The 15,561-nt window shown below is 37.3% G+C and overlaps 1 protein-coding gene across 1 annotated transcript in view; it reads right to left on the bottom strand.

Annotated features, from left to right (window-relative positions):
• LOC107294432 (zinc finger protein 536-like) overlaps positions 1 to 15,561 on the bottom strand; it is a 141,667-nt gene that overhangs the window by 113,937 nt on the left and 12,169 nt on the right. The gene's annotated exons all lie outside the window — the stretch shown is intronic.

The raw sequence follows: 15,561 nt of genomic DNA, 5'->3' as shown, positions 1-15,561 counted from the left end.
GGATGGATTTCAGACAATGCAGCGTGGCTGCATTGCTAGCTGGGTTGTTAAACAGCTTAGTTGGCAGTGAAATAGCCTCAAAACAACAACACTAGAAGCCTTGAGCCCCTGCTTCTTAACCGCAGACCTTGGACCTTGAATTACTTATTAGCTTTTGACCTGTAATTAAAAAGTTTGACACTGCTTTGCATCATGTGCCTCTTTTTCACTTCACACTCCTCACAACCAACAACGATTGTGTCTTGCACTAAGCACCGCTTCTTGAGTTCAAAACCCATTATACCCGCTCTTACCTTACTTTGTCTAATGGATCATCAGTTGCTTTCCTACAGTCCAGAAATGTCATTAACCCTCTTCCATACGTATAATCATATTAGTATTATTTAATACTCATTAAGGAGCATTAAGGACTCCCGTTTCCTACACGTTCCAGGTTTGCAGATATGGTAGCAAGTGCTGGCTCTGTTATCTTCTCAGTTTACAATCCCCCCAACCCTTCTGAAAAAATCTCTAAATTTCTTTTTAAAAGAGACTACACCAGGACTACTGTGATCCCATCTGTAAACCACAATGGCAGTACAACGCGCAAAGCATAAAACTCCAAGTCCCCACAGGCAGCATCTGTCTTTCTATAACCAATGGGCCATTATCTTGTAAATAATTCTGATTAAAATCTAGGAATCTCCCCAAACAAACAGAAGGGGAGCTGGTGGTGAGAATATAACCAGTGGGAAGGCAAAATGTTGGGCTCTCTTGTGTCTTGATGCACAGGTTTCAGGATGAGCCTCTACAGGTAGTCCTTGACTTACAACAGTTTGTTTAGTGACCGTCCAAAGTTACGTCACTGAAAAAACGTGACTTATGACCATTTTTCACACTTATGACAGCTGCAGCATCCCCTGAATCAAAATTCAGATGCTGGGCAACTGGTTCATATTTATGATGGTTGCAGTGTCCCACGATCACCTTTTGTGATCTCCTGACAAGCAAAAACCGTTACTAACGTAACAAATGCCATGATTCGCTTAAGAGTTGGGGGCAAGAAAAGTCATAAGATGGGGCAAATGGCAACAAAAAAATTGGGGCTCAGTTGTAGTCGTAACTCAAGGACTACCTGTAGAGAACAAACTCCTGTGAATTTCTAAACGTGTTTCAGTAAAGCTAGTAGAAAAACAATATCCAAATGAAACAGCTCAGATCTTTATCCTAAAGATGGCTGCATCTCTCAGCACATCCCTCTAATTATCTTCATTAGTTAAATAATATAGTAACATTGGAGTAACAGCTTGGCAAATAAACGGTCTTACCAGAAATCCATTTTATAAAGCTAGGTTTTCGAAACAAAAAAGAAAAATCTGAATTTAAGACAATGCATTGTATAAATGGCTACAAGGGGGGGAAAAATCCATCTGCTTCTTTTCCCGCCTTCTTAACAAATTTAACATGTCCCTGTCTTATATGAGGGAAAACAAATCTTCCTTTGTAATAGATGCTTGGAATAAGTATAACATTTGTTACAGAATCTAAGAGTAGTATATGTTTGAAGTAGTGCCACCCATAAATTTTACAGATTATTTTGCCTCCCAGTCCTCAAGCAATTTCATGAAAGACTATTTACTTTCAAACTTTCCTTCAAAGGAGAACAGAATTGCAGTGAAATTTTCAAGTCTGTCATAGGTCTTCTCGCCTACTTCATAGGTCTTCTCGCCTGCTACTTAGGAGTAGCCTTGCCTTTTCCCTGTGCAATCTTTTCTCCAGGAGTCTGAAAATTATCCCATCGCAAGAAGCTCAAGGAATCGTCTCATTGGACTTTTTCAGATTTGGGTTCACTAGAAAGCAAAAATGATAGAATAAAACCCCGTGAGATTTATATGGGCAACTAATACGGGCAGACTAGAAATATCAGTAGATAACTTACCGTTTGCCCTTTCTGAAATGCACATGTGGGACGGGCTCACACAATGAATGATTGCAGCTGTTTCAATTTTGCCCCGTTGTACCTTCCGAAGGACGTGTGAAATTTCACTGCAGGATTAGCACCATGTGTAGCACCGAAACCTCTGGTTCACACGCTTGATCATGGTTTGACTAACAATATCCTGCCAATTAAGTCGTAATCCACATTGATCTGGGTTACACTTATGCTCATTAAAATAACCCATTGTAACACGTACACTGGTCCTTTAATAGAATGGCACCAGTCGAGTATGGACAACACCATCTATTTATAGTGTTGCCTTCTTCGAGAAAAGGAACATGATCCAAGGTATCCTAACATATTTGGTCTGAGGAATGCATTAATTAATTAATTCAAATCTAGGATATTTATATCCTACTTTCTCCTTTAACAATCATGTACAGTTTTTAGAAATAGAATTAAATCATACTCGGTTTTTAAATGGAGTTTAACTCGAATGGATGTGTTGATGGAATATTATATGGTTTGGCTCATATTAGTTTCTCCCTTTGTTGTGATTCTTGAATAGAATAGAGCTGGAAGGGACCTTGGAGGTCTTCTAGTCCAGCCCCCCCTGCTTAAGCAGGAGAACCTATGCCATCTCAGACGAGTGACTGTCTAGCCTCTACGTTGACTACATTGTCAACATATGCCTAAAGTTGTCTTTCTTGAAAAATTGTAAAGTCTTTTTTTAAAAAAATGAAGTAATATAGTAGAAATAAAATAGAAGGTGATGTCAACTTCTAGTTAACTGATCATAAATTCACCGAGAATGGATAGATAACTAACTGCACTGTCCATCATTTAGAAATCCAACTTTTTATTCTGTTAAGAGAGAGAAAAAAAACATCCTGTCAAATAGATGATATTAACGGGGTAATCATACAGCTAAGAAGGGGAAAAGTAGGCACAAAGTGGTTAAAGACGCTGCGTTTGTCAGCTGGAAAGCTGATAGCCTGTGTTCAAGACCTGAGTGCAGCACGACAGGGTGAGCTCCCTTTACTTACCCCAGTTCTTTTCCACCTAGCAGTTTGACAGCACGCAAATGCGAGTAGATAAATAGGTACCACTTTGGTGGGAAGGTAACAGCGTTCTGTACACCTCGGCTTATAGTCTGTTGGCCACATGAGTATGGAACATTGTTGGACAATGCTAGGTCCTTCAGTTAAGAAACGAAGATGATCACCGCCCCCTAGAATCGGACACGATTGCACAGGGGAAACCTTTACCTTTAAGGAGGGAGAAGTGTGCACTCTGTTCTTTAAATGTAGGTGAGTTCCAAAGCTGAAGAAGAAGAAACTAAGAATGGAATGCAGAACCTTAAAATTTTGCAACAAGTAAGGTTCCATCAGTTGTACTCTTGCCGAAAGGGTTGACCGTGCATGGATGTGAAGTCCATTAATCTTGCATAGCAAAACAAGGTCTTCATGGATAAAGGCACTTTGACTAAAGCGATGGATCAATTTCCCTTTCCTTTCTCCTAATTTTTCAGTTTTTGCAGAGACCTGTGAATGATTTAGTTTGCAACTTTGCGGAATTAAAGGTCAATGGTTGTAGCCGAGGTCTTGTACTCATGAATCATTAGTGGGCAACACAGTGACTTCTGGTCAACTTGTACTGCGTGTATTTAGCGTTCTACAAGTGTTCTGATTAGCCTGTGTTTTTCTGACGTGCCTTAAAATTCAAACCAGCCAGAAGAGATTCTCTGTGTATTTGAAATATCCTACTCCTGAAAAAAGAATTTTTATTTAACAGGAAGCCTTGTGAAGGGAGATACTATATCATGCTGTTTCAAGAAACAAACAATAAACCCCCATCTGTAACCACGCCCAATTAAAATATTAGATTGAAAATACATATGGAAAAGAAATTCCCTTGGGAATAATTGAATTAAATTAAGGCTGCAACCTTAAGTAGACTATTCTAAAGTAATGTTTGTTGAGGTTACTGAAAATTGCTTCTGGGCTGAATGGATTTCATCTGAACACATTCAACTTGGCCAAAATACGAAAAGAAAAGAATTTAAAATTCCAGCGTACCTTAATTAATTTCATTTCCTGGGTAGTATTAAGAATTTGGATTTTCAACTTTATAATTTATTTCACAATGAATTTGCTAGATGTTTCTTATGTTCAAGGGGATCTATATCTGTCAAACATTACTTATTTCTGCTCCATTCTGGCATTCAAAATTCTGATTATCTGAACTAATCCTGCAGTATATTGGGTTTTCCCCCCCCATCCCTTTATAGAAATGTCTAGGGCATCATAATGCTCTGGATTCAATGAATGGACCTCCATATGCAGCTAGGTGAGAGCTATTACATCTCTCCTCTGCCTTGTGTGTGTAAAAGGAGATTTCCCCCCCCCCATCTAAATACTCAGCTCCTAATTCTAAAAGCAATTTCCTGGCAAAGGAAGACCAAGAAATGGAAGACCAAACCATCATAAATTTACAAACTTATTATACAGTTCTAATAGTTCATTGTATTGACATTCTACTGCAAACAATCCAATGTTTCAGCCTATGTAAATTAGCATATAAAAGCAACAGTTGGGTAAAATCCTTCTTAGGATGAACTAGAGTGTCATGAAAGAGTGTACATGTTGGTAAGTTCCTTTGAACTCCTCAATTGGGAAGAATTCAATTTTTTAATTTATGGGTTGTTTGGGGTATTTTTGGGGGTGATATATCTGAAGGTCTTTAGAAAGATGTTTTGGGGTTTTTTCCCATCATGAACCAGCTATCTTTAAGAAGTAATTTAGAATGTACATCCAAAACCACTGCAAGCTGTGAAGATGGAAAATCAATGACTTCCATTTGTCAAAGCAATACTTATCAACAGCCTGAGAAGTGCGCTATTCTTCACTGTTAAAAATAAAACCTGTTAAGCAAATAATCTCTAAATAAAATGTTGCCAAATCTATATGTGGATCACTTATAGCTGATATGTAACTGGGGAAAAAAAACACCCCACAGAAAAATGTTCTGGGTTAATTTCAAAAGCAAAATCAGATCCTTATACAATGGTGACATAGCTTTCATGACCCAGTGTTCTGATTTCAGCTCCATTGTTATAGCATCAGATGTGATTAAGTAGAATTCCAATACACAAATATTCCATTGTGCAGCTGGGATATAGTCTTGTCATTCTCACAACCAATAAAATCCAATTGAGGAGTGAAGATGTTATTTACAGCTTCAACCTTCTGACTTTTTTCAGTGTTGGATGTTTTTATTTAAAAGGATTGCTATCCAGGGGAAGTGCTATGAGAGAGAGGGGGGGAGAGAGGGAGAGAGAGGGAGAGAGAGGGGGGGGGGGGGGGGGGGGGGGGGGGGGGGGGGGGGGGGGGGGGGGGGGGGGGGGGGGGGGGGGGGGGAGGGGGGGGGGGAGAGAGAGAGAGAGAGAGAGAGAGAGAGAGAGAGAGAGAGAGAGAGAGAGAGAGAGAGAGAGAGAACAATCTCACACTGAGTCTGGATAAATGTTAGTTATCTCACAAATGCTGTATTATATTCCCAAGCATTCCAAAATAATATAATTGTTCAACTGGTGAACTACAGATTTTTCTCAGTATGACACAGAACACTTAAATGTCAGGTCCTGACTCATGGTGTTTGGATGGTATTAAAAAATAATAATAACCTACCAATATGTTATTCAGAACTGACAGCATCAAGTAAGATATTGAAGGGGAGGAAGAAGAGAACAGAAACATATAATTAGGAGATAAGCCACTGAAAAAGTTCTCAAGGTATAGGCTAAATTCTTCTGGCAAGCCCCATATCAACAGAATGGTTGTGATGGGTAGTCAGTATGGTTCCTATCTCTACCACCATTACGTTCTTCTACCTTTGCCAAGTTTAAACCTGAAAAGTTGACATGGTGCCCTTAAAATTTCGTATGAAGCTGGAAATGGGGAATCGGCAGTGACTTCTGCCTTCTGTCTGCCTTGCCTGTACCTCCTGCTACAGCCAGGAAAAAAAATTGTAAATATGTCACCCAACAGAAAAGAGAATGGGATAAGTTTGGAAAGAGATAGGTGGGAAAAAGAGAGAAATGATCTGGCATCATGTGAATCTTCAGTCCTGCTCAGTTATGCTTGATGTCCTGCCATGAAGGTCGAGTTCATCTCCAAGGCATTTTCTCAAACCCACTTAAACACAGGCTTCTTTCATCAATTATTAAGTTATTAAGTTGTGAGGAAGAGAAGGGGAGGGGAAGGGAGGAGAGGAAGGAAGGAAGGAAGGAAGGAAAGAAGGAAGGAAGGAAGGAAGGAAGGAAGGAAGGAAGGAAGGAAGGAAGGAAAGAAAGAAAGAAAGAAAGAAAGAAAGAAAGAAAGAGGGAGGGAGGGAGAGAAAGAAAGAAAGAAAGAAAGAAAGAGAGAGAGAGAGAGAGAGAGAGAGAGAGAGAAAGAGGGAGAGAGAGAAAGAAAGAAAGAAAGAAAGAAAGAAAGAAAGAAAGAAAGAAAGAAAGAAAGAAAGAAAGAAAGAAAGAAAGAAAGAAAGTTGGGGCTTTTATATAAGGTATTTGGGGGGGGAAAACCAACCAGTTGCTCTGCTCAGTTTTCTGTTTAAAAAGAAAAGGGAAGAGAAATGAAAGAAATAAGCACTTCAAGCAGGATTTTGTCTTTCAGTTTTTTGGCAGTTCAGCTGTCGAGTGAATTAACAAAATGAGTCCAAACTATACTAATGTTTAACAGCTTTTTAATTTTATTAGCAACACCAAGATAAGTTATTGAAGCATTGTTTTTAGTATTGTTTTACATTCCATTCAGAAATGACCTAACTTGGAACTCCATATACATTTAAAGATAAAGTGTGACACTTATTCAGAAAGCAACAATTATTAAAACTTACATGCCTTCATTACCAAGAAACCTTAATATATTTTCTAATTACTTCCAACAATACTCTATTTCAAAGCACATGATAACCCAGCAGAAGTTTACACATTTCACTTCAATCACAGGTTTTAAACTGTGGTCGTCAGTGTGTTATTCATTGAATTTCACTGTCATTTCTTGACGAAGGAAAAAAATAATAATAATCCAGTACCCAACATATTAAACTGGAAGCATTTCTCAAAAGAATATGAAAAAAGATAACTACAATCATTTTTCCCCTCCTAAAGTATTACAAAATTTGAAACTAGTTCAAACTGAAGTAGAAATGACAATAAATAACCTTTTAAAAAGGAAGGAAATTTTTCACTTGTATGGAAATCCATACTTCTAAACTCATATGCCTACATTACAGAACATATACAAACCCTTTCATTTCGTATTGCTGCAATTACATGTTATAGTGAACACACATTATAATTCCTACTGACAAATATATAGAAATTCCTCTTTGATTTAAAGAGTTAACAGAGCAACAGGTATAATTACACTTGTGCCAAGTGACATGATAATTTAGGAACAAGAAGGGGAAGAAAAAAAAGCAGCAATTCAGAAATGCAACAAGATTACACATTTTTACAAGAATAAAAGGAAATCCAAAATAGCCGTTCTTATTTTTTTTAAATAAAAAAAAGGTTATTGGGGTCTCTATATATGACATAAAATTCAGATCAAAACAATGACATATGACTGTTTTATCATCTTGAATGACTGCCGTTCCAGTCTCACTCCACACATCTGAATATCCTACTGATTTCCATAAGAATTACACAAGAATAGTTTTCTGCTAAATTACAGCCTACATTTTTATGCTATTTGTGGTTTAGTATGATAATTTAAGTTATACAAAACCATGGTTTGAATACAGTACTGTAAATACTTATAGTCGTATTGCAACTAGAAGAACAATGAATGAGATCAAAGGCTAACTTTTCTCATTTTTTGGTACACTTGGATTAGACCAAGGGTGTCCAACCTTGGCCATTTTTAAGACCTGTGGACTTCAACTCCCAGAATTGTTGAAGTCCACAAGTCTTAAAGTTGCCAAGGTTGGACTCCCCTGGATTATAATAATAATAATAATAAAGTTGGACATCAGATGTCCCATATTTTGAAGAACTGGCCCTGGTTCGAAAGACTATAGCAGAATAATCCAGAATGCTACAAACAAATTATTGTTGCTGAATTGTCTGAAATACAATCTCATTTAACTTTTAAAAAAATCTTCCAAAACTATAGTTTAATTATCTTATAGCTGCAATTTGAATTACACATAGTTGCTTGAGTTTGTAGTCTTAAGACATTGAATATTTTGGTCATAATAATTCCCCAAGAAATCAGATTAAACCTAATGCACTATATTCTTGTCTGTATTGGAGCATGGTCTTAAAATTTAGTTGCATATAAAGGAATACTAGAAACTGTCTGTCTTTGCATAGAACAGAATGTAAAGGGATTATTATACTTGTATCTAGAAGTGACTACAGCTTGAATGTGCTTGAAAGTGGAAGGCACAAAGACTGCCACTGAATGAGTGCTCTGGAAGTACAGAAATTGTTTTGATCAAAACACCATCATTTACTACAATTTTGGATCCTCTACGTAATTTGGAATAGCTATTGTTCCTTTTTTGTGCATTTCAAATGACTTCAACAAATGAGACCCTACATTTACACTGTGATGAGATGGAACCTGATTCTCACATCTTGTCCCTTACTCTCATTCTAAATAACTAAATAACTCTGGAGTAATGAAAGTGTTGCCTGTTTTGTATGAAAAATGCATATCTGTCTCTGGAAACTGGGACCCAAAAATTGGTTGCTGGATTTTCAAGTCAACTTCCCAGTTCTGAACTGGAAAGACCAGGGGAGCCTTTGACCATAGCCAAACATTCTAACTTTGATATTTGTCTTGTTTGAAATCAGAAGACTCATTGATCTCTAACGTGAGTTAGCCAAAAATATATTTAATGTTAAAGAATGGTGAAGTCAAACCTCCCCAATATTGCAACTGTCCCCAGATGAAAGGCAGAAGAGCTTGGCTTCTCTGCTAGGAAGTCACTGTTGATTCCGACAGTAGCTTTTTGAGCCAAAAATGTGCAGCAAAAAGAAAGTAACATAAACAAGGCTAAATGTCAACAGTGTTTGCAGACTTACTGACACCATCCATTTGTTTGTACTGAAATGACTAGTGAACCATTTGGCAAATGCTGCGTTAGACACAGATCGGCCCTTTTATCCAGGAGTGCAAACTTCATTGGGTTGTTGGCATTCGACTTAATTAAAAAAGGAGGAAGGCCGTTTGAGTTGGGTTGAATATCGCCACGCAAATAGCAATGCATTGTCTACAACAGCAGCTGAAGGTCCAAGACTTGGAGCCAACTTTTGATCTCTGTTGACATAGACAAACACGAGGAGCAACTTCATTAGGAGCAAAGAAACTTGCATCAGAAGGAGGACCTCAAGGAGGTTGGCTAAGAGTTAAGGGTGTCATCGAAATCTCTCTCAGTGGTGAATAAATTTGCAAAAATACAGGTCCCTCTTAGAACATGGGACATAGTGTGTATTTATACTTGAAAGTGATAGATCGTACATGTTTCCCTAGGAGAGGGGTCTTCAAACCTGGCCCTTTTATGACTTGTAGACTTCAACTCCCAGAATTCCTCAGTCAGCGTGCCTGGCTGAAGAATTCTGGGAGTTGAAGTACACAAGTCATAAAAGGGCCAAGTTTGAAGACCCCTGTCCTAGGGGGACTTTTATCCAGCATTATACACAGACATTGTGACATTTGGATCACAAATGTGCCTGCCTGTTAGATATGCACACTGAAGGCACAAATCTCTTTCTTGGAAAAAGAAAAAGAAAAAAGAAAGAGGGGGTTTTTTTGGGGGGTGGGTGAGTTTTTGCTTGCCATTAAAAAAAATCATGTAAAATATTCTTGAAATAAATTGGTTGGAAGGCAGTTTAAGCATGATACCTTATTCAGTAATAAGGGTATGGATTTTATTGAATCATGCCCTCTCCCTAGAGTGTACAAAATAATATGAGCTTGCTCAATAATCCTTTATTCAGTCTTCTTGTGGCTTAAATTTAACATGAAAATCTGTATACCTTACCATACCCCTGCAAACAACATTCGCTTTTGGAAACAATGGGATGCTGGAATAAAGTTTAGGAGAAACTTAAAAATCAGAAGGGGAAAAAAAAGTATGATGGACAAAAATAGTCAACTAGGCTCTAAATGTCTAAAAAGGCACATCAGGTTTGGGATGTTAAGTCAGTAGCCGATAGAAGCAGGTTGTGATATTATCTGCAAATTTCTAGATACAGAACAATCTTAGGGAAGGATCAGGAACATCTCTCAAAAGCATGAAATGATAAATTGAGTATCTATATTGACTCTATAGTATTCAGTTTTTGGTGCACCACTACTAATATTGTATACATGCCTTTTCTAAGAAAAACCTATCAGGTACAATGTGGCTAGTTCTCAAGGAAACAAAGGACCTATTTACTTAATGCTAACCAATGCCACGAAGACATATAGATCCACGAAGACAAAAATGTTTAGGCTCATCTCCTCCCTTCCTTGGAAACACAACTTTGAATGCCCATTCATAATATTAATTTAAAAAAAGAGGTAGCAGATACTGAATGAAATACACAATATTCTATTAAATAGACCCTCTTGATGTGATAAGATTGCTATCTGTGAAAGAGGACCAATAATATCTAGTAAAACCACAAAGTTGTCTTCATATAAGCCAAAACGTGTCCTAAAATGAATTATTAAGTATTCTATTATTAAGAAAGACACATAACAAGAAAAAAGTCAAAGGACATGACTACTCCAATTAGCTGTATTCTCCTCTCTATATTTCTGCTAATCACATAAATGTGTTTTGGAAGAATAGAATAGAATAGAGTAGAGTAGAGTAGAGTAGAGTAGAGTAGAGTAGAGTAGAGTAGAGTAGAGTAGAGTAGAGTTGGAAGTGATGAAGCACTCACAATTTCTGAAGGCAAGCTGTTCCACTGAAGTGGTGGAAGTGATGTGAAGTGAAGAAGTGGTGTGTACTAAACATCATAATCTAAAGTATATAGTGGTTCACAATCCGTTGCCTCTCATACCTTTGCACACAGAAACACATACCTTATTTTGCTTATCATAAAGTATCTTTCAGCTCAGAGGCATCCCTTCTAGCCCCTTTGGGGGTCAATAAAAGCATTTTATGTGACTTTAGCATATAAAGTCCTACAGTGATCTATCTATCACCAACTCAAAATAAACTTTTGCGTGGAATCACGCTAAACTGATTCCAAACTGTTGCTGGCTACTTCAACAATTTATGCAAGTGAAGCAAATTTGAACGAAAGCATAGATTGCTTGTGCCATAAATGAGCCTGATGCATGATGCTGAGTTGAAAATAAAGTAAGACACAAGTAAGTGTATGTGTGTGTTTGTCTGGGTCAACTGCTCTTTTACAATGTAATATGTGACTAAATCCTAAAACCGTATTTAGTTTAATGAAAGACACTGGAACAAAACTCATCGTTCTTAACGATGATATTGCTTTGAGTTTGCTGCTAATGCCAATGAAACCAAGAAATATATCATATGATTATAGTCTCCCAAAATAAAATAATAAAATAAAATCCAAAATAAAATGTGGATGCTAAAAGCAGGGGAACAACTGACTGTCTTGTGAATTAGTGACCACTTTTATCTGAGTTAGGAGTGGTTTGATTGAGGGGTGAAGCCTATTTCTTTATGTAGACCAGGGGTCTTCAAACTTGGCCCTTTTATGACTTGTGGACTTCAACTCCCAGAATTCCTCAGCCAGCGTGCCTACCTGGGAGTTGAAATCCACAAGTCACAAAAGGGCCAAGTTTGAAGACCCCTGATGTAGACGATTAATAAAGACACCATTGGTTCCATATTAAATGAATCATTCATGTTCGGGGCAATGAGAATAACACATAATTGGAGGAACAAGGTGAAATGAATCTGAGGCATTTTCCCAGTTATCCCAAACTTGGGGGAAAAAAATGAATGCCCCTATTATATGAGCTGAGTTTCATAATCTAGATTTGCACTATTAGGAACATTTTAGTTCATCAACTAGGAATGAGCAGAAATTATATAGACATTATTTAATAAGCACTCTATTGCATAACCTGAGATTCCAAATAATTGTGTGCCCCCGCCCCAAAGTTTTGGGTATGATCCCCAAATCAAAAATTGTTAACAAATTGTATTTCTAATATTACCAAAAGAGAAAACATTAACTATATTAACTATATTTAATTTGAACTAAATTTAGAGATGAATTGAATTAAAGCAATTTAATTAATTTAATTATTTTTTTTTGTCCCAATCCTGCCCTCTACTCGTTTTATTTTTTTCAGCCCAAACGTGCGTCAGAAAGAAATTAAATAAAGGGAGTATCTGTCCATTGGTCCATCTATTAGCAGAGTAACTCTACAGAAACATAACAAAACCAGACCAGATTTGGTGTGGAAAGAGAGGTTGCTCAAAAGAAAGATTGAGAGAAAGAAAGACTGTGTTTAAAAAAAATCCAGGAAACATTTCCTCCAACGCTTCCCTATTGAAGAAACAGCTGGGTAAGGGGCTCATAATGTTGTCTTCTACTCTGTTCTAAGACTCCTTTACCCTTTCTTTCTGGCCAGGTAACTGAGAATGGAACTGCTTTTAACAGGCTGGAGAAAAAAATGGCAGAAGAAGTTAAATCTCTTTTCAAATTTTGCAATATCTAGCCTACCCTTTCCATCTAACAAGTATGCAAGCCAACTAATTTTTCTTCAAAATTCAGTTGTGAAAAGGTGGTTGATCTTTACTAAGGGTGAGAAAAAGACCTATTCTTTTCACCTCGGATGCTCCGAGTTTTCCATAAGGTGGGAATCTGTGGATCGCATGCTTCTCAGCAGCAGATACATACCAAGAAAAATACACAGGGAATACCCATAATCGATCTAGCAAACTGTGAAGTAATATTGAGTTTTGCCTGTACTCTATTTGAAAACAATGAGATCTAGGTTAGTCATGAAGCAAGGATTGCATTGGCATTCCATTGGCCAAGAAACTGGTTGAATTGGGCTGAAAAGGATGCAGATGGAAATATTTGCTTAGTTTTGTGATACCTGACATTAGTCTTCTATTAGCAGCTCCCAAAAGATCGGCTTCTTCAAATCTTCTAAATTCAACTCAATCTTCTAAATTCTTTCTTCTACCTCCCCCCCGCCCCGGCCCAGGTTGGTTTACATTTAAATGATACCTTAGCTATAAATCTAATAACATGTTTTGAATGAGTATCCATTGAAGGTTCATCCCTTATTACTGTTTGTTTACATGTATCTTTTGAGGAAGCATGCATTTGGAGCACTAAACATCACAAAGCACCAACCAGCAAATATTTTCTGGTTTCTATCAGGAAATCCCATGAATCTGCTTCTTGGGATCAGACCAAACCATAATCCTGTCCAGGGAGTAGCTGAGAAATATATAGAGGGGGGGGGGGAAGGATATTATATTTTGAATACAGTCCTGCCCTGAAATTAGCAACTCGGAAAGATCATATTTTCGTTTCTTTGGGAAGTCCCCTTTTTAGAATGATGAGGTGGAATAGCTATTAAAAGGAGAGAAAGTGGAGCTTTTAATTTGCATAACATTAACAGCTGTCAATATTTTTCAAACTGTCAGAAATCCCACAGTGGGCATTTTCTCTCCTTCCCCCCCCCCCGGCCTTTTTTTTTTTTTNAGCTGTCAATATTTTTCAAACTGTCAGAAATCCCACAGTGGGCATTTTCTCTCCTCCCCCCCCCCCCGGCCTTTTTTTTTTTTTATAAAGGAATTTGGAAAGCATTCTTTGCTCTGCATAGTTACAGATTCTGAGCTTAGAATGGTAAATGTGATTGGTTCCAAGTTCCCAGAATGTAACACATTATAGGCCCATGCAACGTGTAGCTTCAGCGAATTCTTCTTGAAACTATATATGTTTATGACCTGATGCCTTAAATGTCAAGAATTCAGAAGCTCAATTTTTTTTCTCTCTCTCCCCTTTTAAATCAAAAATAATACTCGTGGGTGAATTTGAAAACATCCTTCAGATGGCTTGCCAGACATATAGCAAAGGACTAGTTCTGATGCCTCATTTGATCTATTTATTCTTCTAAGTGGCAAATAGAGAATCAGAGAAGGGGAAACCACAATGAAACCTCTCCTGCATGTATTCAATTCTAATTCAGTTTCTTTCTTTTTTTACTTCTGTCATGGAGACCTCTCCCTTGATGGAATAACTTCCAATTCAGGAAATCAATGGGGTCACATTTTTGGAATAAACTCCCTCGCATATTTTTGAGATATGCAGTTTGAATGGGGTGGATTTGTGAATTGCAAACTTGAGAGGAATGACATAAGTTGTCTCTCTGACAACCCATAATATTTGTAAGCTGCTTACTCTTGTTTTACCCGTTGAGGCTCATTAGACATCACTTAAGACTATGTGCTTTTGCTCAGAGAAGACTTTTTCTGCTTGATGTTGTGCTCTCAGAATTTATGTTGGCTCTCACAAACTGAAGCATTTCAGTACATGTGCAGCTAGCCTTCAAAGCATTTCTTCCTTGATAGAAGGAGTAGCATCCATCTAGCAAAACTGTGAATGCAGTTATATGCTCCTCACCCATCTCCAAACTGGAGCTGACACATCGGATTATCACTTGCTTTTGGGTGACAATTCCCATTAACTGGGGCGATTGGAATGTTGACATTTCTTTTCCTGCAATGGTTCAACTCATGCTTTTGGCAGTCCTTTCTGTTCTTGAAGAGTGTAAAGTAGACATTAAAAGATGGATTAATAGAATCCTTAGATCTCCAAGGTTGTTGCATTTTGCATCAGAAGGGGTTCCAGAAGGACTATGAGCCTATTTCTGTGCTGATGAGTTACATGGTGATCAAAGGAGGGGGGAAAAAACTTAACTAAAACAAGTCATGAATAAAAAGGGTATTAAATTTCTCCGTGGATATTGGAGTCCCCAAGTGGTGGCTCTTAAACACATCAACTTCCAAATCTTCCCACAATCAAAATCCATGATGCCAAAACTATATGGCAATTATGTATGTCACATGTTGAACTTCTTCACCCTGGCTAGACAAATTGGCAACCCCATATACTCAGACAAATCTAGAAAAAAATATCCTGCCATTTGGTGACTCCAAAAATCATACTTTACTGCAAAATAGTAACTATATAAATATACTCAAGAATAATAATGATTTTGGATTTTTACATTTTAATATATGTGTCTATCATATTCATTATATCATTTGATGATCACACTATTTTCAATAAGAAAACGGNCAACCCCATATACTCAGACAAATCTAGAAAAAAATATCCTGCCATTTGGTGACTCCAAAAATCATACTTTACTGCAAAATAGTAACTATATAAATATACTCAAGAATAATAATGATTTTGGATTTTTACATTTTAATATATGTGTCTATCATATTCATTATATCATTTGATGATCACACTATTTTCAATAAGAAAACGGAAACAGTAAGTGGTTTAATTTTTGAAAATAATGGAAGGTTATTTGTCTGATGAGGACTTTCAAAATTTCCCTATAAAAATATAACTACATATTGGAATAACTCACTGGATTTTTTTTTATTTGAGTGTT

This window comes from Protobothrops mucrosquamatus, unplaced genomic scaffold (assembly GCF_001527695.2).
Source record: "Protobothrops mucrosquamatus isolate PMUCROS unplaced genomic scaffold, P.Mucros_1.0 scaffold1943, whole genome shotgun sequence".
Lineage (NCBI taxonomy): Eukaryota > Metazoa > Chordata > Lepidosauria > Squamata > Viperidae > Protobothrops > Protobothrops mucrosquamatus.
Note: the sequence above shows the minus strand (reverse complement) of the source record. Positions and strands in the feature narration are given on the sequence as shown.